Source organism: Amblyomma mixtum, chromosome 3, assembly GCF_055824585.1.
Source record: "Amblyomma mixtum isolate Tamu chromosome 3, ASM5582458v1, whole genome shotgun sequence".
Classification (NCBI taxonomy): Eukaryota; Metazoa; Arthropoda; class Arachnida; order Ixodida; family Ixodidae; genus Amblyomma; species Amblyomma mixtum.
Window position 1 is genome coordinate 360,285,539 of NC_143014.1, and position 24,342 is coordinate 360,309,880.

Below are 24,342 nucleotides of genomic sequence, written 5' to 3' on the forward strand. Positions count from 1 at the left end.
ACCATCTGTCACATTGACCAAAAAGGAAATAACGTTTTTGGGAGCGGCCACGGGATGTCGGCAGGTCTATCAGTTCGCCGTCATGCAGCAAGGTGTATATAATTGGGCTTGTGTGTCAATAAATCTTCAGTTGGAACTAAGCGCTCGTGTTGCCCAAGTCTCTTTCTCTGTCCGTGTTTTTTTGCGCTTGTACTTGTCTTCTGTTCGAAGGAGAATAAAGGACGATTGATTCTGCCTTCTGTGTACTGTTTGTGCTCGAAGGAGTAACTAATCATCTCAATGTTGACATGGACAACGCACGAACTTGAGTACGGTTACTAATGTACAAGTGGTAACAAATTTTTCTGGAACACCGAAATCATAAGGCACCTAAATTTCCTCACTGCCTATTGAACATAAGCCATGAACTGAGCAGTGGACTATACATACACTGCAGTTTGTGGCTACATGCTTGCGCAGCTGAGCGATTAAGCTTTGTTGCGATTTTTGTGTTCCGAAAAGTTTTGCAGTCACCAGTACTAGGATCCCCTGTCATACCGCAAGCATAGAAAATAAACATTCTTCATTGCCTTTTGTTATTGCAGCAGACATTTATAATATACGTACAGTATGGCAAGTCCTCAAATAAAAAGAAATGTCCTGCATGAGTTGTGTGTATACAGGTGTGGAGCAAGTACGAAGCTCCCTGAACGTCTCAATGCCCTGTTACACAATCTGACATACTAGTAGCTCTCAATAAGATGCACACATATATGCAACAGGCGAAAATAGTGAGGCCACATTTCGGTTTTGCTACATGGTCCAATGAGAGTTAAGTTGAGATGCTGTAAGCTACAGGTGGGGTTAGCCTGGCGATTTCTGCCGACAATTGCTCCACCGTAGCGACGCCTACAATAACTAAATCGCATAATCCGACACTGAACTCACAAACACTAATAATCACTCCTGCTGTCACCATGTGGAGACTAGGTCCGTGCCTAGCAAGTACTTTAAAAGAAGACGTGAAGCCTCTTTTCGACAAAATTGGTTCCCGCGCGGGAAAACAATGTCCTGAAGGGAGCTGTGAGGGAGTCCTGCCTTCTGGAGAGAACTGAATAACATGCACCTTTCCGTGCTGTAAGGAGTACAGCACATTAAGCAATGTCCTCTATCACCGCACATGCCACGCGTTGAACATGATGCAGAAGATGCCAGGCCCGTCTTAATCCACGCAGGAGTAGTACTCGAGCAGAGCCCGTGCGTATGAGAAGGCATACAATTAAATGGAATGGATTCTTCTACGGCTGGCCATACCTCTACAATACCACGTTAACGCATAATCTCCACACTGATTGCCACAAAAAGCACTGCAATAAACTCACGCACCAACATGGCAGTAAATGCAAGGCTTTGAAGACTTTGAAGCAAGGTGCTTCGCCAGGGCATTTCTTACGGCCACCCGTGAAGGTTCCGCTTGACTGCTTGCGCAGACGGGCTGTGACCCAATGACACTGTGGCCAGTCAACAACACTGTGGCCAGTCCACAATATGTAGAGAGCAGCAATGCGAGCACCGCTAGGCGCCACAAGAGACCTGCCACCTCACTTTTGCAGGAACTGATGGCTATGCATAAGGAGGCTGACAACCGCGCAGCCAAGACTGCCAACGAGAGCAGTGAGCTGAGAAAGCAGCTTTTAGAGCTCCAAAAGGAGAGTAATAATGTCCAAAGAGGCGTGCTTGACACAATGAAGGCATATTTTGCACCCAGAGGGCCACAAGATTCAGAGAACCACTGATTTCATTAGGTCACACTTCATGCCCCAATAAAAGTCAGGGATGAAATATTGTCTGCTATGGAATAAGTGATGCTGTACCAGCTATGACACAGTACAGCGTGCAAAAATTGTTACGCCTGAACATTTTTCAAATATTTTGGTGTATACTGCCCACATGAATACTGATGCCGCACTAACTAAACTATTTTATAGTTAAGAATGCCCATCAATCTACCTTTACCCTGCAAGCATAATACAACAAATATTTGCTTAAGACATTATCACAACATGCATGCCACATGCCAAGCTTTCACATTTATACAATGTGTAGCAAACTGGAAGGTTCCTGTGCCCTACAACGCCCTTTTGCACAACATGGCATAGTGGTAGCTCTTACTAATGTGCAGACATAGCATCCTTGCCAAAAGTAATTGGGCTACGATGGTTTGTTTCTTAGCCACGCAGCGAAGCTGCCATCCTAAATCTGAGTAATGTGAACACGCTGAATTCTCGTCCTTGCATTTTGACCCTGTAATGTTGGCCGTGGCGGTCTTAGTAAGGAGAGTCGAGTCCCTGATGCTGTCCCACGGCCAAGAACCCTCTTATTCTGTGGAGAAAAAATATATATAATACACGAGATGACGTCATAAGATGAGAGTACAAGACAATCCACGAAGCCAAAACAAGAACTGAAACAAGCATGGAAAACACAAACCACAATACAACATACTCTCTTCCTTGCAAATAAAGATTCAGAGATACATTGAAAATTGACACAAAATATGTAAGGATTTAACACAAACAAGGAACTCTCTCCCTGTACACACAAAGAAATGTACGCAGAAGCACACCACAAGTCACTTTGGCACAAAGTGCTCGAGCCACAAGGGCTTACGAATAGTCCTCTTGGGCCTCTGTGCGGGTTCTGGATGGGGACTTTCGGACTGCAGGCCGAAGTTCCCTGGAGGAGGGTGTGTGTGGTCACCTTGTTGCTTGAAGGAGGGGTGGTGAGAATTCTGGCTGTCACCACTCTGGACACTGGCAGGCACAGACCTTTTCTGAAGTTTTTTGTGAAGCAGCTGAAGTTAAACCTGGCTCAGCTGACTCATTCGTTCTCATTTATAACCAGTTAAAACCCGTGGAAACCAACTGTCACCAGTCAGGAATTGGCTGAAGGTCCAGCTGAGTGAATCACTAGATTACCCTCACCTGCGTACATCATCAAAATCATTTGGGGTAGCTATGGCTGACAAAGCAATTAGCCCTGCAAATGGCTCTCTCGAGACACTAAGCTGCACTGGCACGGCTGCGTTAAGTTTTACAAAACAGTTTTCTAAAATAAAAAAAAATGGAAACATAAATAAAATGCTACTGCTGTAAAATGCTATAAATTTAGGCTTAGTGACACTAGCTTAGCATATAATAATGGGTATGATGCTATCATCACATACAGTGATGTGTAGGATGATAAAATTTCCCCTGACTGAAGCATCTGTGATACACGCACAAAGTTACCAAAACAATACAGGCTCAGCACTTCAGTTTCACAGCTCCAACATTGAAAATAAAGTCATCACTGCAGGTACAAACTGACTTGCACACCTATTTACCAACTGTTTTATTAGATCCCTTTAGCACTGTTTAGTCATTAGCAGGGGGTCACAAAATGAAAGGTGAAAGAAAAAGCAGGTTTAGAATAGAATACATGACTAATATACATGAAGAAAAAAAAGGTCAGCAGAGACACTTAAGAATGCTTCCGTCTGAGAAGGCGTAAGCACTTCATCTCACTTTGTGAACGCAGTCATCGCATGCTGCCCCAGCTGTTGCATCACGTGGCATTCAGATGGGCCGACCTTATCTGCATTAGGCCATCCTCAGCTTCGCATTCACAGATCCCTGGGAGTCCTCGTACCACTCCTGTGGCAGTGGTTCGATGGGCGAGCGGTGTGCCACTGCCCAGCGATGGCAGGTGCTGCCACCGGTGGGAGTTGTGCAAATCAAGTTGCTCTTCCTGAGCAACCTCGGGTGACCAATAATTAAATTAGCTGCCACCGGCCTGGTTGCATGAGGACCCGTCTTTTGTGGGTACCATCGAGTGTCAAACACACATGCACATGCATACACAAAGACCGGTTTTCACTGTAGCACACGAATCAAGGTACATCAGGCATGAGGTACAGCTCATGAAGCAGACATGAAGCATCTCACAACTAAATACCATATGCAACACACCACGTGCCTTGAAAACAGTGTGGCACTGGTACCTTCTCAGGTATGTAATAATAAAAATGCACGAAGAGAGAAAATGAAGTAAGTCAAAGCCTCTTATCATAGTTCTTAAGCATGAATAACGGTTGACATACCTAAGCATACACAACAGAATTTTCTAAAAACGTTTATAGTCGTGCCCTGTTAAAGGACATTTTGGTTCCCGAGCAAAAGCTTCCCTAAAGAGAGTCATCTGTAACAATAAATCACGAAAAAACACAAAAATATTTTGCAAAAAAAAAAATGCTTTATTATTGCAGACCGCTTTCTGCATAGTGGCGGGCAGTGAGGTGGAAATCGGGTAATCGTGGAGCTTGAGGTGCATTATTCAGGTATCCATTACCTTTAAAACCATGCAGTGCTGGTTTGAGCCCATTTGGAGTGCATAGTGGTCTATGAGACGAGTAATGATGCCTCTTGGTGTGATGAAGTATCTCGTACTATGACTGCTCACACCTCAAGAACTCTGGATTCACACGGCTGACAGTTGCTGAATGTGGTAAGCAATGCAGTGCACAGAAAGGATTATTATTTTCACAGCCATTCATGAAATGTGGCAATGATAAGGCACATCAACCAGGCCACTGTAAAGCATTTAACACCCCCCCTTCCCCCACACACACACAAACACAGAGAGAGATAGAGACAGAGATGGTTTTTAACTCAATGGGGCAAGTAACGGTAAAGAATTTAAAATACATGGGTCCCAACAGGCTCCGTACATTTCACTGTCCACTGTCCAGACAACGAGTGCCGATAATAATGAGGCATAAATACATTGAAAAAGTTTGGTCCCAAGAAAAACTATACATAATTAGAGTTGTCCATGTTAACAGGGGCCGTATTAATGTGGATTGAGAGCAACGTGAAAGAAGCCCAAGCCACTACTTGCAAATGGCTCTCTAAGGTAGCTCCAAGTTAAGTGAAATGAGGCCCTGCACTCAAAATGTCAAAGCAAACCCATCTCTGCAATTTGTGGAATGTGATCGATGCTTCCATGTGCAAATTCACGTGCAGATCCCACAAGCTGCAAGAAAGACCAACACTCCTTTCTTTTTGTGCAATGGCACAAAGTAAGGAAAACAAGGAAGTGTGCACAACAAAGCAGGCGGCCTAGAAGGAAAAGAGGAAGACATCATGGTTCACTTGGCTCAGCCTCACACTCGTGTCTTGCTACAGCTGAGAATGCTTTAAAGTGATCACTTGTTCCCAATGACTCCATCTGCTTCGCATTATTCCACAGGTGGGCGTTCAATTCACTTTATCCTCCGCATGTATTTGTTTTTTCATTGGGCACGCAGGCACTACCACCATGCTCTCTGTAAGCATTTTCAAAAGCACATGTTACGCATCTGCTTATGCCCCTAAAAGCTCCGCACCTGGTGCTATGCTCATTTTTCAGCATTCACCTCCAGAAGTGTGGTCTCCACTGACCTGGCTATAACGCAGCCACAGCCTTTTATTGTTGCTCATGCGTCCTGGAAACTTTTGCACCCAAAAGTCAAGACTATCAACAACCAGACAAGACCTTACAGCAGAACACAGTGAAAACAACAAAATGAGAGGAGAGAAGATGTAGTGCGATGCTGCACTATCTCATCTTTGTGTACACCATTTTCGATGCCTTGTAAAAGTGGGACCACAGCAAGGCTGGTAAAATTTGACGGTCTTGAAACTGATTCTGTTCCATTTCTCTATTTTCCACCCTTTGTCACTGGCAGAAGTGATGCCATGTACAAAATTTGCACAATTTGTTATTGGCTCAAGCACAGTGATGAGAAAGATGGAGGGCGCATGAGGCAGATTCAGCCAGCGATGAAAGCTGGGAAATATAGGTAGAAATGGAATGGAACTGGCATATGTTACAGGGAGTATGCCTGAATGTCACGGTGGCCACCATTTTTTGGTGCATGCAGCGTTGCAAAACAGTGCAGGCATATCTAACTGCCTTCTCGCCACACGTGCTCAGGCTTGCAATGCTGAAACTGCGTACTGCACCACAAAATGGCGCCTGCGACGTCATGTGAATGCCTCCTATGCGAGCCAAACTTGCCCCGTTCAACGAAGCCACTCACCATGTTGGTGTTGATGGTGATGGCCACTTTCATTTTCTGCAGATCAGCCTTCATCGTCTCAGGTCAACCAGAACACGGATCACCTTGACTCTCAGGAGTTCACCCACCTGCGAGGAGACACATAGCACGCCCTTCTCACTCACCACCCTGTTCGATTATGCAAATTATCTCAGCAAACTGACAGCATGTGTGCTACTTCCTTCATGCACATGTCAGACATGGGAACTACACAGCATGCTTACCTCTGAGTTCTCGATAGCCCCCTATTAAAGCATTCAGGAACACAGCGCCGGTTAAAAAATGCATCTTCTAAGTTTGCCTACAACTTGGTTACTACACATGGCAACTACCTGCCTGTCTAAGAATAGCTTTGTTCACACCTCAAGCCCAATCAGTCATGTGTAGGGCTAACCTAACGCCACACAACTTTCGCTGTTACTAGACAGCAGGTGTCACCTGACAGGCTCCTCATATGTGAAGCATGCAATGTGCATAAAGGCCCCATTCAAGGCATCGAATCAGCAAACTACAGTTCAGTTTAGACATGCTTGTTTCACAGAAACCCCCTCTGGGGCTTTAGCAATTGCGAAGAAACAGTGGTCATATTTCCCTGCAACAAAAGGGTGGATGGACACACTGTGGGTGCTATCACTGGCAAACACGGCACCTTCCTGGGCAAAGGAAACTTCCCAATTACACTTCTCTCAAACAGAAGGCACCACATAAAAAGAAAAACACGCAGCCATTTGAAGTAAGACCTAATGTATTTCCTGTGTTGTTCAATGGTTCAATGTTAGGGGTACTAAGTCATGTCACATACAATCAACCCTTTAAAGGTGTATCACTGAAAAGGGGCCCTGTGACATTTTTCCAATGCCAATTAAAGTGGCTCAGAGGGCTCCTCAATCACTGCAAAGACCAGTGCAAAAAAGGCCTACAGCAGTCAGTACGTGCAAACAAAAGCCACTACGGTATTAAAATTAAAAACAAAAAAAGGCGCATATATCAGAAGAAACTATTTCACTTGCTGATGAGAAGATAGATTTCCAGCAGTCAGTACCTCACCTCGAGCACACACGCAGCGGAAGCTTGCATGCCATGGCTCTGTGGCCAGAGAAGCCTCCAGGCTATGCCACAGCCATGCATGCGCTCAATGATGTCATCACAGCGACCCTCAGCGCACAGACACTGCAAGCAGTGTACCTTAGAAGAACACAGAGGGCCCCGTTTCTTGCTACTGAACTATTCGTTGTGAGTACAGTTGAAAAGCGGTTTCTTCCCTCTTCATTTCTAAAGCTTTGTCCCTCCCAATTTCATCCCCTTCCCACTGGTCCACTGTGTTCCCTTTTTTTTGCTATATCCTCATTAGCTGTCTCTCCCACTGCACAACCCATCTCTACAGGAAAGCTTGAAGCAAAAGTGGGAAATGGCAATCCTGGTATTATTTGTGCCCTTCCCATTAAGTTCTCATCTCCCTTTTCAGTTCAAGGAATGAAACTCGGGGGCACTGCTCCTTGCTTCCATCTACCAAGTGTAAAGGAATGGAATGCAAGCTGCACAGCCAAGCAACCACCAAGGCCATTATGTTTGTTACCTCGTATGTGCTGACACAAGTGTGACACTTTGACACAATGAGCGCAGATTTATAAATTTACTGAAAGAGTGAAATACTACATCACTACTGGCATTTTATTGGTTGCCATGGAGAGGGGTCAGTGGTTATGGTGATCAGATGCTGACCCAAAAGGCATAAGTTCAACCTCGGCCACGGTGGTCATATTTTTATGGAAGCAAAATGCTAGAGAGCCGTGAGCTGTGCGATGCCAATGGACATTAAAGAAGACCAGGGGCTGAATTATGAAATGATCAGAGTCCAAAAACAATCACAAAACGGTCACAAAGCCCTCTCCCTATTGGTCGGCACAAAATGATGGGCACATCGGCCTTGTGATTTGATCATTCCATAATTCGGCCCCAGGTGGTAGAAATTATCCGGAGCCTTCCACTATGGTGTCTCTTACACCAAGTCACTTTGGGACATTACACCCTCATAAACCATAGACCAAACCCCTAACATTTTAGTATTGTCACTGGGTGCTAGGGGTTCTGACTACCACAGTACACAAATTGACAATAACAACTACAAGCCTCGTCTTCACTAAGTGCCCCTTTGCAATTAAAACATATTTTCCAGGCACCCCCAGAGAAAATGTTGATGCAAAATCAACTAGCTTATTTCCTCATGGGTAACAAATAAGCTGCTGCACAATTTCTAAAACAAAAATACTCTAACAGACAGTCTTAGAGGCCACTAGACAGTCTGGAACTGAAGTAAGTTTCAGGACCAGCACCGGGGCCCATGTTTCCATTTGCAGTGCACACAATGCTACCACTTTCACAAACACATCACAAGGAAATCCAGTGCATGCAAAACTCTGCAGTCAGCACATTCAAAATGATGATGATCATCATCAGCCTGACTGCGCCCACTGCAGGGCAAAGGCCTCTCAAATGTCTCTCCAATAAACTGCGGCCACCGTAACCCCGCAAACTTCTTAATCTCATCTGCCCAACTAACCTTCTGCCGCCCCCTCCTACACTTGCCTTCTCTTGCAATCCGCTCCATTACCCTTAAAGACCAGCAGTTATCCTTCGCATTACATACCTTACCCAAGCCCATTTCTTCCTCTTGATTTCAACTATGGTGTCTTTACACGCTTTTGTTCCCTCACCCACTCTGCTTGCTTCCGGTTTCTTAAGGTGGCGGTCCCACTCTGACGGTGAGCGGGAACCATTTTTGGTGATGTTTGTACGTCGACTGTACCTCGCTCGTTCGCTTCATAAATATGGTTCAGATATCTCCGAAAAGCTAGTTTTCTCTGCTTTCAAAAGATGCATTTGGTTTAACGATAGCTGCAAATTTGTTTCAACTGTAAAAGAAAACGCAAAGGTGAAAACTGGCAGTTGAGCTCAACTTGTCTCAGGAAATGCAAAATTGTGAAAAACCTCTTGCACCTAGAGAAATATCTTTCGAGATACTTTGAGATGTAATGCTAGTGCGCATATTTAAGCATGTAGAAGTACGTGTATAGATTAGTTTATTAGCCACGCTTGTTTGAAAAGCATAGAAAACAGAACAATGTAATCTGCAATAACTTTTGGGATATGCATTGCATTGTGGCGACTTTTTGTACAGTTTGAGAATGTCCAATCGCTCATCCATTCTGAAAATTTCATTTATCTGCCTTGTTTAGTTTAAAAGTTATTCCTGATCAAAGTTAGCGTTTTTTCGAAATAGTTAAAAACGGAATGCAAAACTGTTCAGTTAACCAGCACTTTACAATTCTGAGATTTTGCGTGAAGAAACTTAGTACTGCGCTCTACGCGGCTAAGCATCGCCTTTACTCTACGACTTTTAGGGAACGTGCACTGTCTAGTTAAAAAAATGTTGATTTTAGCTACCTTTTTCGTTGTGCTTATGAAGGGCACAAGCTCTCGGAACGTTCCGCAGCTTCGTTTTTTCAGGTAAATATACTCTTAAAATATCGGGCTCTTATTCTTTTATTCAACTTGTAAAAATTATCGACTACAAAGTCCACAAATTACAAACAATAATAGCAATAACGCAACCACATGCGATAAATGTAGTAAGTAGCGCCATCTACATTAGCGCACATGTACTAAATGGTCACAGTTCAGAAAAATTACAAGTGTGGCGCTGCCAAACACCTAAAACCAGGAGGTGTTCACGAGAGGGAATCATTTCTCTACGATATTTGCAGGTTCCCTTCCATTTTGCCCTCTGTAGCTTCCGAGCAGATTTACACCATATTGCTTTGCTGGATTGCTTTTTGCGAAAGCAACACTACGCGAGTCGCCTAGCCATTTCGCAGAGCTGAGGAAAGGAGGTACTGCGCATGCACGAGGAGCAGTGACGTCACACGGCGCACAGCTGGCGCGCCGCCGTCGTCGCTGCGGCGATGACTCAGAGGTGCCGCCGCCGCGCTCGCCAGTTGCGCATGCGCAGTAGCGGCGCATAGCTAGCGTGCCGGGGCCGCCGCCGCTGCCGCGCGCTCTCCATCGCCTCTCCCTGACGCTACGAAAAGCATTCTAGGCGTCGTTTTATTTTTCGAGGACAGCTTTGTTCGTTGTTGCGGCTAGCGCTCTGGAGGGGAAGTTGGAGAGCGCTCGATTCGCCTGCACTCGCTGTACCATTTCGGCAAAGCTGTGCGGCGGTGCCCCTGAGTGTGTAGCGCTAGTAGCGCTAGTTCCGGCAGTTTGAGCCACGATGTAAGAGTATGCTATGTCTTTCACCGTGGTTTGAGCGCAGTTTGGCACTGTCTGCTTCCAAAACGGATGGTCGAGTGCAGGCTTAGTCGTCTGCTAGCCCTGGTGACGCCAGTGAATCGCAGCCAGCTGTTTCTGTTTACACCCCACATCAGCGGCTGCCAACATCTCGTATCTCGTGAAGAAATGTTCAAAGAACACATCACAATAAAATGTTGCCATGAACAAGCCTCGATGCGTGCATATGCACCTCGTGACAGCTGGCGCGAAACGCCGCGGCTGAACTGTGTCGACGTGCATCATGCTGCATGCACGTCTTTGTATTTTACAGTGGTGTCAGTTACGTGTAGCCGTTTTTTTGGAGAACTCGAGCAGTGTTCTAGCTTGTCGACGAGTGGAATTAGTTGAGCCTCCGCCGTTTATCACTACGCGCAAACCATCATCTGCGCTCATGGCGGCTGCAGCTGTACTATTTCGTCACTAACCACCGAGAAGGGTTGCAGTTTTCCTGAACTACACTCGCACTACTTTCAAACGAATGCCGTGGTTCAGAGCGCACCGTGTTTCACCGCTGAAATGAAGCCATGTGAGCTGGAGTGCCACGGGAACCAGTTCATGTGGTGCAGGCGAATCGAACGGATCTATAAGTCGGGTACAACCAGTATTGTAGGCGTTATCGAAAAAAAGTAACTAAATACGTTACTCGTTACGCTAAAAAAAAGCGCGTTACCGCCTACTTTACCTACAAAAAAAGATGACGCGTTACCGTTACCATTGCCGAAAGAAAGGACCGCACGTTACTTTGCCGCTACTCCATGGCCATAATTACACTGCGGCTTCGCTGTAAGAACTGAAAATAACAATTTTATCAAGCTCATTTTTCACATAATTCCGACCTCACAAAGAAAACATAGCTGAACTCAACAAATTTACAGTAATTCTGGTGTGCTCCGGCTTGCGAAATTACGCGGAAATTGTGTAGCAATAAAGGAATGCTTAGTTCCGGAAAAAAAATGTATTTGCGCACATGAACATTTTTTGTCACTTGAACCTGCATAATTATCACAAAAATGTGAGTGTTTATGTCAAGGTGTTCAAGGTCAGCCTCGCTCGCTGAGGAACTCAATAAACAGAAACGTAGCCGCAGTTGCAGATAGAAATAAGCAAAATTTATTTTGAAAACAATGTTGATAAATAACGACAACTTTCTAATAGTTACAACTAGCTGTTACTGCAGCTGCACTGCAAAGCTGTTATCGGACAGCTTGCCTCGCTTCCTAGTGGGGTTGTTAGTGGGGGAGTGGGTTGTTCCTTGTTCTGGATAGGGGAGAAAGGGGGGGGGGGGTTGTATGACTATGAAGGGAGAAAGTTGGAGTGACAGTGTTGTTGAGCAGAAAGTTTTTAGAAAGTTTAGTATGAGGTAGCTCACTACTGCCGGCACAGGAACAAAGGCCCATTTCCTTATTTTTTTCTGATACTTCAGTGCTAAAGCCGGTTGACTGCAGTCCCCTTTTCTGTGCTGTACCATTGTACTCTTTCGACGGCTCTCTTGGGGCCATCTTGAAGTAAACTGGCGACATTCCTGAGTTTACTCAGAAGGGGGAACTGCTTCCACCAAGAATGCGAGAGTGTCGCCTGGGAACAAGACCTTTTGGTTGGAAAACAAGCTTACAGAGAAACTGACTTACCGATTTCTGCAAATGGTCTATTGGTGGCTCGTCATGCGTCCACTCTTTAGAGAGTTCCGTGCGTGAGTGGTTTGGGGGCAAGTGTGTGAATGCGTGTTCGTGCTTTTTTTTTTCTTGAGTGCGTCGTCAAGGGCAGGTGTTTTCTGGCATGCATGCGAGCCCCAACAAGGGTCGTCGAGAGCACCTGTAGATGTTGTTTATTTGCAACATCATTTTCGGCGTTTTTTTTTCTGAAAAATAGGCGGAACTGGGCAATTGAAATAAGAAATAGCTAGTAACGTGACACCTCCAGTTACCGAAAAATGTTAACGTAAGTACGTTACCCATTACAGTTCCGAAATGGTAACCAGTAGGTTACAAAGTTACCGAAAAAAAGTAACGCGTTACTGACAACACTGGGTACAACTCAACAGTGTTGTCGGCAACGCGTCACAAGTAACGACGTTACCGGCAACGCGTTACTTTTTTTCGGTAACTTTGTAACGTACTCGTTACCATTTCGGAACTGCAACGGGTAACGTACTTACCAGGGGCGCAGCAAGGGGGGGGGGTGCTTATGGGGCTTCAGAACCCCCCCCCCCCCCCCCCCGAAGTTTTTTCGAACTGCCAGCACCGCTGACCAAAACAACCACCGGCGCCGGAAGCCATTCTGGATTTTGTCACATACAATCTTTTGCAGACTAGAAAAGACATTTTGGAGCGAACATTGCTAACACACGTCGTATTTCGTGGCAACGCCCATGCTCCTGGAGTCACGTAATGCAAGCATCAGTTAGCACATCTAGCACTCCAAAGATTGGGAGGGTTGAGGAAGCGATGCTATTCCTCTCTCGAGAGGTCACGGTCGCTGAGCATGCATAACGAGGCACGCAGCAGGCCTCAAAAGCAAACCCCTTGGGCCGTATACTTTTGACGGGTGGTGTACATCTAACATAAATAAGAGCACACAGTTCAGGATCCAAACGGGAGAGGGGGACGCCCTAAGTGCCTACAGAACTATCCCTTTATAGCCGGCCCCTTTTTTGACAACGTTTCTCCCCCTCCCCCCCTTCCTCGTACAGTGTTTAGACTTAGTCCGCTTCGTGAATGATATGCATCTATACTGCATTTTTGTAAACCTTGGCAAAATTCTGTTCAAATTGACCGTCCCGAATTGCTTGCAAGATGCCGCCGCATGTACGACGAATATTTTTTATTCCGACACGCTGCGGTGGTAGCCCTCTCGGTAGCAATTTCACGTCTCTTGTGCAATATCGATTAATCTCAGCGGTAAACAGAAATTGACATTTGCCCACTTCTCTAAACCTTGTTCTTCACCAACCCTAGATTCTATGGTTGGACAGGCATCCGTCGAGCGTTGTCTGAAGTTGTCTAGCTGTCTTTGTTACAGTTGTGTTATCATAGATGTAACATTATTTGATAAAAAATATTTTTTTTTCAGCGCTCGAGTTGGCAGGTTACACTCTAGACAAGGAGTGTTCCGACTACTAGTAATATTACTACGCATCAACAGGGACGAAGTGATTGTACGCGCAAAAGACGAGGGCAGAAAGAAGAACACAAGAAAGGCACCGACTTCAACTACAAGGTTCATTGCAAAAAAAAAAACGCCAGAAGTATATACCTGGGACATAAAAAAGCATATATAATTTGCATGATGTCACACCTTTCTATTCTTGTCGTCCGCTTTCCCTTTTCGCTTACTGCGTGCTGGGCAGCATTATTTTTCTTTCTTTCTTTTCCTTTGCCACCACTAATATATGTATCGACATTGAAAATAGAAAAGTCTATAGTCGGGTACAACGCAAGGACGTAGCGGCACATACCCTCAAATGAGGCCCTCCAGACAGTAACGTCGACCGCACAGCTCTCTGTGGCTATGCAGGCAAGTCTAAACAAGAGAGGGAGGGAAGCGGTCCTTTGTTCCCCTGCCGCGCATCCTTGTCCCGAACAAAGATAATCCTCCCTCCGATGCCGTTTGGGCAAAGACGGTACCCTCTTTGTCCCAGCTCTCCAACTTTTCCCTTCACCCTTCCACAACCATAACCCGAACAAAGGAAGCCCCACTCGCGACGGCAAGGCCCTTCTTCCCTCTATGCTTAGCCTTGGCTACATAGCCGCAGAAGGCTACCGCGTGTGGTTGTGGAAAAACCAGCAAGGGGCAGGCAGAGAAAGAAGCATGCCGAATCCCCCCAGCCAACACCTCCCCCCACGCACGACGGGGACAAGCAGCCGGGTTTGCCATGGTTCATCTGTAACCCTCTGAAGGCAGGCGCAGCAACAAAAGAAAAGTCTTCACGCAGCGCGCGGGTCAAGAAAGGACCGGAAACACATCTCAACATCTCAACCAGAACCAGTCTCGGGTCGCTCAGGGGCAAAACGGGTAGACACTTTCCCAGTCATGGATCAGTGTCGTAGCCTGGTGGCAGAATCTGAACTACTCGCAAGATGGCGGCAGTGGAACCGCCACCTTAACGTTACACCTATCATTTTCTTTTCCATTGCTCGCTGCGTTGTCCTTATGTTAATCGAACCTTTTTTGTTAGCCTCCACATTTCTGTCCTGTAGGTCAGTACCGGTAAAACATAGCTGTTCTATACTTTTCTCTTAAGGGATATTGGTAAACGGCCATTCATGATCTGAGAGAACATGCCAAATGCACTCTACTTCGTTCTTGTTGTTCTAGTTATTAAGCATGAAATGCTTTTAGCTCCCGTTGTCGGCAGTGTGGTGACGTCACGCCAAGACCGAGAGCCAACATCCGGGCACTGAATTCCACTCAACCTGGCACTGAAACGAGAGCATCCGGGCACCGTACGAGATTTAACAAGACTCTCTAAGAGAGAGGGCCACTTAGAGCAAGAGGGGAGCTCCAGGGCGAGAAGGGCTTTCGGCAGAAAAACTGCTTCCGCGCCGTCCCCAAGGATGGCGCTGCGGTCCTACACTCACGCATGTAAAAGACCAGCCGCACGGCCTTCAGATCATGACGGCTCCCCTTTTGGCAGGCAGATGTATACACGCTCCCGGAGTATTCGAATGCGCTGCATATACATTCTTCTCAGGCCTGCGTCTCGTCGTGTCCGCATACGCTTCTGCATCATCCTGCATTTCAATGCCGTCACCGTCACAGCTGCTTAAGCCGAGCAATGGTGCCTGACAGAAACCGGATACAGCTGACGAGGCAGGGCGGAAGAGATTCCCCAGACACTCACAGGAAACGTTTGTGTCCACATGGACCAGTGCACAGTATGTGTGGTGTGGTGTGGTATGTTGAACACTAGACCCATTTCAAGATTTTGACTAGTACCATCTACAATCGATGTGTTATGCCCGTAAATATTTCATGCTTTCTCTACTGTCGTTTACGGGAGAGGCAGTTTTTTTTTCCCACTCATGGTCCGAATCAGTGACAACTACCTTCGCTATGCAGACGTATTCCCTTACCACTTCCAGCACATCGCTACCAACTGTGCAGTGCTGATTCCTTGCAGGTACCGAACATAACTTTGTATGTTAATTTCAAGACCTACGACTCTGCTCTGCTTGTCTAACACATTATCATGCTTTCCAGCTCATCTCCTGAGTAACTTAGCAAGGTAATGTCATCAGCGAATCGCAAATTACTTAGGTATTCTCCATTGACTATTATCCTGAATTGTTCGTAATCCAGGCCTCAGAACAGTTCCTATAAGCAGGCGGTGAATAGCATTGGCGAGATCGTGCTTCCCTCCCCGACACCCTTCCTACTAGAGGTTTATCGCTGTCCTTATGGAGGACTATGGTAGCTATGCAGTCGTTATAGATATCTTCCAGTATTCTCACGTAGGACCCTTCCACACCCTGATTCAGCAATGCTTCGCAGGCATGACTGCTGAGGTTTCCACTGACTCAAATGCTTTCTCGTAATCAATGAACGCTATATATAGGAGTCGGTTATATTCTGCACATTTCTCTATTATATAATAGTGTGAATGCAGTCAATTGTCAAATACCCTTTACGAAAGCCTGCCTCATCACTGGGTTGATTGAAGTCGAAGGCTGTACTGATTCTATTTGTGATCACCTTAGTAAATACCTTAAATCTCCCCTCCATCCTTCAAGAGATATGCTCCTACCTGACCCTGACCAGCTGCTTTCTCCTTCTGCATTGCTCCCAAGGCTTCCTTTACTTCCTCTTTCATTACTCGAGGGATGCTTGCTCAATTGCTGTCCTCTACTGCCTCTCTCATTAACGTTCCAATTACTTTGGCTATTGTACAGATCTGTATTGAACTCTTCAGCTACCTTAAATGTCTAATCCATACAGCTAATGATATTTCCCTCTTAGTCTCTTAGTGCCTACATCTGGCTTTTACCTATGCCTAGTTTTCTCTTCATTGCTTTTAAGCTACCTTCGTTCTTTAAAGTATGCTCAATTTTACGCCTTGTTAAACTTCCTTATGTCGGCTACATTGTGCTTACTTATTACCTTTGATAGCTCTGCCAGTCCCATTCTGTCAGTAAGGTTATACGCTTTCATGCTTTGGCGTTTCTTAATCAGATTGTTCATCTCCCGAAGCAGCTTGCCATCCTACCGCCTACTTTTAATGCGCACTCCATCATGATAGCTATGAGATTATCATTCGTTGCTTGAACATTACGATAGTCTTCCTCAAAACTGATAACCTTCACTTATGCTTACATACCACCTCAGAATGGCTTCCCCACAGGCCCCAGAGGCAAAGTGTCCATGAGCAAAGTTATCCAAATTAACCTTGAAGCTATGCATAAGTTTTAAACTCACTACAAATGGACACATTTACCCGATATTTTCTGTTAATGCAAGACTGCCATAAGCACCTAAACAACAAAGCAGCTGCAGTAGCTCCTGTGTGAGAGTGTGCTGCTCCACTATTTGAAGAAAAACAGATAAATGCGCATGCTGATATGATTACATCTTGGCCCACAACGTGAATCACAGGAGGAATACATTGACAAGAAAACAGGACAAGCTCTATATGAGACAGACATATAGGACATTCGGTCTAGTGGCCTTTGTTACATGAAACATGCTGTGAGTTAGAGTGGACGTATGAGCTTTTTTTTAAATATCTATAAAACCAAGAGCTCTAAATGTGCAGGTATATTTCACACAATACAGATCACATAAGAGTCTGAAGAATAATTAACAGACCAATTGATATCATTGCATACAACCAATTGGTAGGTACAGATCTTTTTTTCTAATAGCAAATCGAATAAAACTGATAGGCATTTTATTAGACAAACACAATACTTACACAGACAATTACAAATTTTCCCAACGGGGGATCCTATTGCATTGCCACAGGGGTTTTGATGGCCACCAATAATACCCTGAATACATGCTTTTCCAGCAAATAAAGGGTGCTGCATGAGAGCCACGATCACACACTGAATGATGTGCACTACTTTCAAAAACAATTTGAATGTGCCTCACCTTGTCAAAGCCAGCGTGTGAGGTTGCAGGAACCGACAGAATCTGCTATGACCAACTCAGTGCAACTCAACAATTCAAAACGCACTTCGGTGGAAACTCTAATCCCACCAATGGAAATAATTCTTGCACAATATTAACAATAATAAAGAAGCCTGACTATGTTTCAAGTACAAGTGAAAATGTCATGAAAATTTGAAAACTATAGGATTAATGCATTTAAATACTCACTTTTTTCCCAATACAATTAATGATTGGAATCTATATTGCCTAATGAAATATTTGACAGCGGGAACTTTCAGGCTGCTTTAAAAATGTATTATACTCTGATATTTACTCTTGTCGATGTTGGTTGTGGATTTCAGTTGTATACAAAAATGTGTGGTCTGTACTGAAAGTGTGTTAAACCTTTTTTTATGACATTTAGGTCCTCACTTAGACAGCTGCACTTAAGGGGATACAGAGGTCTTTAAATGATTAAAAAAATCCTAAAATTTTGATTTCACAAAAATGGCATTTTTGGGATCAACACACACTAAAGTTGCAGTCTAAAAAGTTTCAATGTCTAAATTTGGCATTTAACTACTAATATATCTATATATTTTGTGCCTACAAAGGCCGTAAATTGCAATTTTAAAGCGAAATGCGGCAGGACTTCCCATCCGTTCATACGACTGTGTCCCCGATGGCCTCCATTCTGGTTTTGTTTCAAAGCTGTCCCCCTTCACCAATACCCGTAATTGCTCACTGCTGTGAAGTATTTTTTAAATGCTCACATTCCGCTGTTTTTTAGGCCTCTACAACGACCTCTGAATGGCTGGCGCACGCATCTCAGGTGCAATATTCTCAGCTTCTTGTTTTTTTCTCAACTTAACTAGGCTTACTGAGAATTTCTATTGTGTTCTCTGGTGCAATCTCAATTATTCTCATACCGTTGAATTCACACAGCACTAAACTGTGGAGCGATGCTGTTTTTATTTGGCTGAGGCAAGCATTTCAAATTTTGTCCAACATAATGTCACCTAATTATACTTTACAATTAACGAGCTTGGACAAAATTTAACATTTTTAAATGATGATGTACTTCAACAAAAATACAATTAGCATAGCTCCAGATGGCAAACCTTTGTCTACAGCCCCATTTCAATCGAAACGACAAAATGCAGAAATTGTCTTAACGACCTCTAAGAATTCAACTAATTAGGCATCATTCATTTTCCTGTGGCATGGGAACTAATTGAGATATACTGAAACAAATATTTTTGAAAACAGGAAGAAGCTATGCTTTCGTGTTGCGACACTTGGCCACGCTGTTCTCACCTTTTCTGTGCAGACAGTGGGAAGCAACAGCAGGCAATCAGCTGCTGTGTCGGCCGAACCACGCTCCCCCATACAAGTGCTGGTACCACTGGCTAGAGGAACCATCAGTGGACTCCACCTGTTTATCACAGTGACAGCTACAGCAAGGAGTTTGCGCGATTTACAGGGAAGACACTGGAAAGAGGAACAGCACAGATCATCATAGAGAAGGCGCTCGCAGCTTTCGCCTTCCATGTACATTGAATGTTTGTGACAGATGATGAGATCCAGTCACAAGGAGTGCTCTGCCTGCACTACGATCCTGGATCAAGAGAGAGAGAAAGATACGTTTTAATTTTTGCCCATGCAACCAGGCAGTGCTGAGATTGACTCCCGAAACTTACACACATTTGGTTGCTTGGCACCACTGGCACAGCGAGTGGTACGAAAAGCAGTGGTGGCTAGGAGAAGCACGGTACTTGAGCCTCCAGTGAATCTGTGGCACTGGCACAGAACTCTCACCTGTGAGGAACGCCAAGCTTCCTGAGCTTATGAAGTGTGGGTGCCACTTGGCTAAGTTCCAAGAGACTCAGGCTTAAGCAAGCTTGTAGCCACTTGACAAAGATGGCTTGGCAAGCTGAAGGCACACCCCAATGATGCCTCCCAACGAACGCTTTCAGGTGTTGATCGTTATTTAGAAAAGAAAATGTTCCTCCCTAAATAATACATCCAGGCCTCAAGAAAGATACCTCTTCAGATTTCGAATGCAAAACAAGTATTTCTTTACAAGCATCTACAAAGTGCAGCTATAGTTAAAAATCTAACATCTAGACAACAGAAATTCTCAGGCAAACAGATGAGAGATGGCAGAATAACTTTCTGCCTTGAGGATACACTTGACATTCGAAATTCAGAAAAAGAAAAACATTCTCTACTACAGGTGGCAAAATCTCAATGCATGAAAATGGCCGAAAAGGTGCTTCCAAGCTAACTGTTCTGTGAAACATCATTAACTGCATCTTATGGTACGATTTGCATGAAGGCCACTAAATTCACCTGAAACAAAGACATCACCACTAGGTGCAGCACACTTCCTGAAAAAACTACAAAGTCCCTTTGTACACGATAGGTCAAGATGAGGGGACAAGCCAACCATCGCGGTATTCCTCAAAAACATGGCAAAGCAAAGGGACTAGAAATATTTTTCCACTAATAAATACAAGCTGCAATGCAGCATTTTTGTTTAATTACATGAAACATATACAAGCGACTGCAAACTGCCCCAGATGAAATGCCATCACATAAGAAAAGTAAAAGCGATGGCACTATGGCTGAAGGACTACACTTGCACTTGCTCCTGAGCAGGCTTACATAAAAGTTACGACAACTGCTACTATGGCATTCCTCAGGCCCAGTTGCTTGTGCTGAATTCACGATGCAAGACAGATTGCTAGAGGAGCATTTGATGAGGAACACTGAAGTTTCATGGCATTTTCAGCAATGTCGGCATTTGGTGGTGCATTTTATGCTTTCTCACCTATTTACTCCGCTGAAAGCTACTACACACTTGGAGCTTCATCTGAGACAAACTAGAGTAAACTATCATTAAGTAAAAAGAACGGGCATCACATACACGTCCCGTGATAATGCTGCACGTGGCATGAAACGAGATTTGCGGTTCCCAACCAAACCCATCTGCATAGTGTGGGATGGCTGTAGTTGGTGCATTTCCTTCAATCAAGCACCATCATGCATTGTAAAGTATATTATCTGACCAAGCAAGAGTAGTGCCACCCTAAACTATAGCCCTAGCTTTTCCTCTATGCAAGTCTGAGAGCAAATGAGGGCTTCCTTCGCGTTCTTTCTGTCGTTGCAACTGGCATGCATACACAACATCCAGGACAGACGGTAAATGCCAGCTCGCTGCGACTATCGCCCAGTGAGGCTATCAGCCTCTACCGGTAGGAAGGCGACCTACGGTCCATTCACTCACACGAAACGGTTGAGGATGCCCTTATCAGAGCAGCCATAGCCTCTATGAGCTTTGCAGGCCAGAACGATGCTCTCCGTGCCACCGGATGTCATCTGGACATAAGAAGGGCATACGCAAGACATGTTTGTCTCGCAAGGGCTCTATTGTAGGCATGCAATGTTTTCAAGCTTCTGCTCTGGTAAGATTTAAACCTGGCCGAGTATATGCATTGTGTGGGAAACTTTGCAGTACAAAAGAGGACAGTACTATAGTCGGATAGAACTTACGAATGCAGGGAAAGTTTTTCCCCCTCAAAGGACAACCTTCCAGCTAATGGCACCTGCCGATTCTCACGGCCCTGCTAGTGTGACAAAGCAGGGAATGGCAGATAAAAGGCGATAATCCCTTCCCTCTATCCTCCAGGATTGTGGCGCCGCTCCCTGCATTGTCTCCCTAGCAGGGTCAGGAGAATCAGCCGACGCCATCGGTTGGAAGGGGGTCCTTTCACGAGGAAAGTTGTATCCGACTATAGTAAGACCAGAGATTTACAAATCTCTCATGGTTGTCCTTGCCCAGTCTTTTTTTGGCAGGGTGAAAATTACCACTTCGTTTCAGAGCATGACTTGCTAGAGCATCACATTATTTAGCTGCCAAGATACTTGTGGAAGGTTGTTTAAGCTGTTGTCATATCCATCCACTGTAGCAAAGAGTATGACGACGCACATTATAGTGTTTGGCTTCAAATTAGGGTACTAAATTCAATGACTGCGAAACAAGCCTATCATTTTTGCTGCTACTGGGCTCCTTGCTTTTGCAGGTTCAAGCCCACGTGGTTGCAAGTTGTTATCACTGCAGCCTTAATTTGCACCATGACTCCTATGTACGGTAATGTGCCGCTATCTCACACCAGTTGCTTTTGGCCATGCAAGCAGCTTAGAAAATAAAAAAAACACCAAAACTCCAAAAAAGCCGAAATTACCATTAATAGATCAAAATATGGTTTCCTAACAGTGCATATTTATGAAATGTCAATGGGGGCTTACATCCATACTAAATGCAAGACACCATGGTGACGATGGAGCTTCAAAGGGCTGGTCAGTGTGACTGCATGAAAGCAGAAATTCACTAAAGTGCACAAAAATCCAGGGCCACTGCTACCATCAGTTACTCTGCAACGGTTTCTGCAGCCAATCACATCCTGGGGGTAAGGCATTCTCAATACTGAGTTTATCACACCTGCAAGATTCAGTACACTAGAGAGACAAATTAGTTCTAAAGAAATAAATGAAACTATGAAAAATAAAAGTGTTCCCATGCATGTAATCAGAGAATATTTTTGAGATGAAATACTAAAAAAATTTCCCAAATAGTTTTGAAAACTGGAACGCATTAAAATACGGCCACAGTGAGGCTGTGTGTGGTCAATAAGAGCAATAAGGCATAAAAGGATGACAATGAGTGGCATCGCATGCAGCAACAAAAAACTTCATATAAAGCACACACTAGAGGCCATGCAGCCCAGTCTGCAACATACACTGACAAAACGTACTGCAGTATCGAGAATTGTACAAGGGTGCCAAAGCAAGGGAAGATTGATTGAGAAAGACTTCCCAAGATAAGCACCTTTTAGCCTCCTGCTGCCTACTCACACAATGAAGTCGTACACATACACTGAACCAAAGATCCTCCCACACGCAAAAAAAAAACTGCTGTAACACAGCTGCTCAGCCTAGTCTGCATGGGTGCATCTTGAAAATGTGTTCAAAAACTGATGAATGACATGAGGAGAATCACAGGGCAGTTCATTCGTTGTGCACAGTTTTCTTTCAAGATGTAAAATGATGTAGGTCTTATCAAGCGATGCTGACGTCAGTCTTTGCAACAAAGTAAAAAAAAACAAGGATGAATTCTCAATGGGCACTTTGTAGAAACCATATGAGAAATTCCCTTGTAATATATTCATTACACGTTAACTTGTAAAAGACTTGCATAGTCTCGCAACATTAGGTTTACATATTGAAACCACCTACCATAAAAGCCCTATGCTGGCATTGCTTCCATGAATGTAGGCATCCTTTGTTAACATGCCACATTTGGCAGTTAACTGATAATGCGGGACATTCCGGTGGCAAGAAATACTTCTTCCACTAGGAACAAATCATGCGGAGAATATGCCTGTAGCCCACTCTAAAATTTTTACTGCCACTGGGAGGATATCCCACTGGATGAGTAAAGAAAAAAAAGAGTGCGAAAATCCAGATAAAAAGATGCCCAGCTAAGATACTACAGCACACTTACAGCAATTATCAATATTGTTGGATGTGCAGAAACACGCTGTAAGAATGAAAAAAACAATAATGTATAGCACAGGACAAATAAAACTGAACAGTTAAATCTTTACAGCGATGCAAATTTGTCTTCACCAGCCCTCTCCTTAGGTTACTAACCTCACAAATTATGACATGTCCTCCAAGGTGGAAAGGAACACAACCAGGCAAGTGACTTGGCGGAGCTGTCAGGATCCTCTGTCACGCTCAAACAAAGTAATTCCGCATTTATGCACCCGTACTCAGCCCCCAGTGCAGACTCCACTCACCGATCCTCAGATGTTCGGTCCACGACCTACTGTATAATTATACAGTAGGTCGTGGTTCGGTCCTCCGTGAAAGAGACTGCAGCACCAACGAATCACACCACCTTGCGTGCACCAGCAAAAACGTGCGACGACATGGCCCAATCAGAGCAAAGTGAAGCAACTGACGACAGTAAATTCCAGATTCTATCTACTCCTCGTTGCCCGTAAACGGCTTTCAACTCATTTCAACTCATTTCAGCGTTGGAAAGAGTCCGCCGTTGCGGTCACTTCGAAGCTTACCTCCTGCAGGTGGGAAAAGCTCGGCTGTGCGCCGTCAGTGCACGTTGACGATTCCAGATGGTCGAAATTATCCGCTGACTCTAGTCCGAATTATCCTGGGGGCCTCCACTACATATATTTCTATCTTATACCACTCCCACCTTCATCCCTTTCCTACGGCGCGGCTGATACAGGTGTGAGGTAGTACAGTCAGTGTTCAAGAAGGCTGAGGCAAGATGTCCACTGGATCGCGCGTTTTCATAACAGTTGGGCAACATTGGATTTGTCGGGGAACGGGCATGGGCAACACTGAGTTTGGCTACAGCGGCACTAGCGGCACCAAACGGCCGGAAAGTTCTGCGTCTTTTCCGTCCTTCAAAAACCACTATGGCTCTTTTGTAAAAAGACGTTTAAGGTAAAATATGTGCACACATGTTCATAATTCTAATAAAAGGTCTTCACAAACGATCCTATTGAATGAGGCTTATGCATATATATTAATCTTAAATGAAACTGAACTCCTCTGCTTGCACAAGAATTTTTCATCTACGTCGTGCAACTCATCAGGTCTGAGACTAGGAGGTCCGGACCGCTCACTCTAGGTGTCTGGTTCTGTTAATCGATATATGGCACAACTGCCGGCATATATATGAATGCCGAAATCACTGTTGTACCGGAGATGTAATG

The 24,342-nt window shown here is 44.7% G+C and overlaps 1 long non-coding RNA gene across 2 annotated transcripts; it reads right to left on the bottom strand.

Annotated features, from left to right (window-relative positions):
* Window positions 1–46: 46 nt before the first annotated feature.
* LOC149356513 (uncharacterized) lies at window positions 47–19,792 on the bottom strand. 2 transcript variants are annotated; one of them, XR_016291647.1, is made up of 3 exons: window positions 19,234–19,792; window positions 18,851–19,151; window positions 47–6,207 (listed from the first exon to the last, which is right to left on the bottom strand). It is a non-coding gene; the product is annotated as an uncharacterized LOC149356513 (long non-coding RNA). The 2 variants fall into 2 exon arrangements; XR_016291648.1 differs by adding an exon at window positions 17,355–17,463 and having other exon boundaries at window positions 18,851–19,792.
* Window positions 19,793–24,342: the final 4,550 nt, after the last annotated feature.